This window comes from Anneissia japonica, unplaced genomic scaffold (genome assembly GCF_011630105.1).
Source record: "Anneissia japonica isolate Jap-2015-1 unplaced genomic scaffold, ASM1163010v1 scaffold287761_len698747_cov189, whole genome shotgun sequence".
NCBI classification, from domain to species: Eukaryota; Metazoa; Echinodermata; class Crinoidea; order Comatulida; family Comatulidae; genus Anneissia; species Anneissia japonica.
The window spans coordinates 605,778-609,560 of NW_022715691.1; the positions used below are offsets into that span (position 1 = coordinate 605,778).

Genomic DNA, 3,783 nt, shown 5'->3' on the forward strand with positions numbered 1-3,783 from the left:
CTATTGTATTTCATATAATAATTTTACAGGTAGTATTGTTCTAATTATACCTTTAATGGTAATACACTATAAATAAGATGGGATGGATATTCAAAGAAAAATTATATAAATATATTGTAAAAGCAAATTTGCATTTATTATATAAAATTTAGTCTTTATAATTTTATTATAATTACTGTATATCAATGTTTTGTACAGATTGTAATGTTGTAAACAATAATGAATAAATGTAGGTTACCCCATAAAATAGAGAGAGAGAGAGAGAGAGAGAGAGAGAGAGAGAGAGAGAGAGAGAGAGAGAGAGAGAGAGAGAGAGAGAGAGAGAGAGAAGGGGGGGGGGGGTGGAGAGTGAAAAGAGAGTACTTAAATATTATTATAAACGTATGAAGCATAGCCCTTCAACAAAAAAGCTCCCTAACACCTGTAGTAGGTAACAACTGAATAATAACATTTCGAAACTCGTAATTTTAGTAAAATATTTACAATCAATCGACAACCGATTCTTATGTCAGATCTATTTTGAGAAAATACTCGGATTCGATCTGATTGGCTAGTTTGGATGCAGAATTTTTGTACTTAAGTCTACCACCATACGCCATTTTCATACCCTATTAATAACAATTTCGACTGCGGTAATTCAGGAAAATAGGAAAAGACAACCATTTAACTTGTACGCGATTTGTAAAAACAAATATAAATACAATAAAGGATGCCTGGTGGAAAGAGTGGAAAATCCGGTCAACAGCATAGCGCTAACCACAACGGTGGTCAGTTTAAAGGCCAACATGGGGCTAAACACCACGGTGGACAGCATCAACATACACAGGCTACAAACATCTTGAGAAGTAATGCGCCGAACTATTATCATCAATCAAGAGCACAAAACAATCAAGGCAATTATTAATCGACTTATTTGAGGTAAGAATTGAGTTTATAAACATCTATAAGTAAGCTACAAAATTTTGTGTCAGTAATATCTCGAAAATACGTTATGTTATTTATCAAAAACAGCAACAATAAAAAACAAAAAAAACAAAAAAAAAAAACAAAACAAAACAAAACAAAACAAAACCAAAAAAAAAACCCCACACATATAATACTTTATTAAAAACCTCAATTGTAAAATCATCAAACAGCATTGATAGTCTTTTTCTAGCAATCCTTGAGAAACAAACATGATTTTCATCATTTTTTCCAGAAAATACAAATTGTACATATTTATATTGAGTATCGTGCAGAAAGAACGCATATTATAATGATTTCGTCTCAACAACTGGTAATGGAACGTGATAGAGGTTAAGACGAATAAATATAAACAAGAAATAAGGATACAATCATCAATATTTGAAGTATTTCAAACATTGCTCTGCATAAATAGGCTTTTAGATTATTTAATATCCTTTCGCATATGTACGCGTGGAGTTGAATAGTCGTAGTGGAGTTGAATAGCTTGGTGGTTAAGATGTTTGCCTTCCAATTAACTTAAGACCTAGGGTCCTAAGTTTAATTCCTGTCAGTGTTGAAGATTTTTTTTACACGACCAAAATAAAACTATATTCCCTAAACGTATATTGAGATTCAGTTTGTGTAAAGCATCATGTGTGTATGTTTGCCTTGTGAAAGGGATTGTGGCCTAAAAGTAGCACAGCGATATAATTCGCCATTGACAATCCTTGGTACATGTGTTGAGCGCATAAATACAAATAAAATTCATTGGTCATAAATGGTAAATAATCTAGCCCTATATTTTAGATAATTATTTACAAAATGTTAATATTCGGTGTTCGTCCTTTTACTGTTTAGGTTTGCGATGTCTCCGGATGACAAATTCATCGTGGTAACCAAATTCAAGTAAAGCACAAGCAAATAATGCCAAGAAATACAATGGAATCTGCAGCCGTATGACATTTATGAACTGACAAACTGATGAAAAAACATCTTTTTGACCTTGACTATCTGAGCAACATGCATTTTTAAAGAATTATGTAAAGATTTTTATCTTATCATCGAGTACTTATTGTTATTGTTGCTGAATAACACATACACCATTAAGCATTACCTATATACCCTTAAGCTCAACAACAGCAACCTAAACTTCACATTAAATAAGGAGGTATCCATCATCAACATATTGTGCTTGGAATTTAAGCTGGTCTTGGACATAATCTATTTTAACGCTGTTTAATTTGACGGACAAATTTGATGCAATACCTGAATTTACTTTACTTAATTTTAAACGCATGATGAGTATTTTTAGAAGTCTATTGTTGGTTTTAATAAACGCATTGGCTTAAGCTTAAATTCGCTGATTTTAGCTACTAACAGGTATACGCTTAATAAAGTATCAGCAGAAGAAACAATTGCTCAGTAAAGATGTACTATCAGTAAAAAAGAAAGGAAAATACTTCAACAATTTAAATCAAATTTTGAATATCTTATTAGCAAGAATTAAATAAATTATTAACTTCCAACGAAAAACGGATCAAAAAAGTAGGTTTCACCAATTTACAGACATTTACTACAAAATTCCTAATATTGATTACAAACTAATTTAAGGAACTATGAAAAAGTATACAGAAAAATATTTATAAACTGTATGAAAATTGACGGTAACATTACCTCTTATTCACATTTTTAATATGAAATTAATATTTTCATTTGTTCATGACTGAATGACTGATAGTACATCTTTAATTTCACCTCTTTAAATAGCATATTAACATTAACCTGAAGTTTATGTTGATTTGAAAATAATGATCTAATAATGATAATGGTGATTCTACTATATTTGAATGTTCTGCTTCTATAATGTGTGGGTTATATGATGAAAAAATTGAAAAGAATAGAGGAAGCAAGTGATTATTTATGTGAACTAAAAATGCTATATCAACATTATAATTCTGCAAATTCGTGATTGCTTTTATGTTTTGGTGAATTAAAAAATATAAAGGTATTTGATTATATGGTAGTGCCTTTAAATTTTTGTCTAGCCCTTTCTCAATTATAACAGCTTTAACATTTTAGTACAAGTTAGTATGCGAATACATTAAGTATCAATATGCACACAATATATATATATATATATATATATATATATTGTGTGGGAGCATATTTGGTTATATATATATATATATATATATATATATAATTTTAGCCAAATATAACTGCAGACGTTGTTTCAAAACGTTTCTTAAATTTGATTATAAGAGTCGTTATAATAAATCAAAACACACAAAAAAGGGAATTTAATTTCATTTGAAAAGTTATTCTTTATATGGTCTAACAGCACCAAGAATTAAATACGATTTTTTTTTTTTCGAAAGACATTATTTATTTTAAACGAATAACAATGTTTACACAAAGGAACAAACGATATTTTTGAAGCCAGTAGGCTTATTTTCACATTATTTCTTTGTGTGAGTGTATGTATATGAGTTGATAATGTAAATTTAAACTCTGAAATAGCAGAAAATAAAATGCCACTTTTAAAACGATAATTTCTATACTAAGCCCCCTACGAGTAGATAACTCGTAGTAAACTCGAAGAACTCGTAGGTAGCTCGTAGAGTATTCGGGGTACTCTTACCTAGCTCGTACACAACTCTGGATACCCGTCAGCGGTTTTGTCATCTACGAGTTTGATGCGAGCACCCAAAAACGAGTACGAGTAAGTACGAGCGCACCGAGTTGGCTCGTACCTAACTCGTATCTAATTCGGTACAAACTTGTTATGCTCGTAATAATCTCGTAGTTAACTCGGTGCTCTGCTCGGCATAATTCGTA

At 30.7% G+C, this 3,783-nt stretch overlaps 2 long non-coding RNA genes across 3 annotated transcripts in view; one reads left to right on the forward strand and one right to left on the reverse strand.

The window, feature by feature from the left end:
* The window catches only part of LOC117109311, a 28,702-nt gene that overhangs the window by 10,036 nt on the left and 14,883 nt on the right, over positions 1-3,783 (reverse strand). The window lies entirely within an intron of this gene.
* LOC117109312 lies at positions 619-2,961 on the forward strand. The gene is made up of 2 exons (XR_004445498.1): positions 619-918; positions 1,804-2,961. It is a non-coding gene; the product is annotated as an uncharacterized LOC117109312 (long non-coding RNA).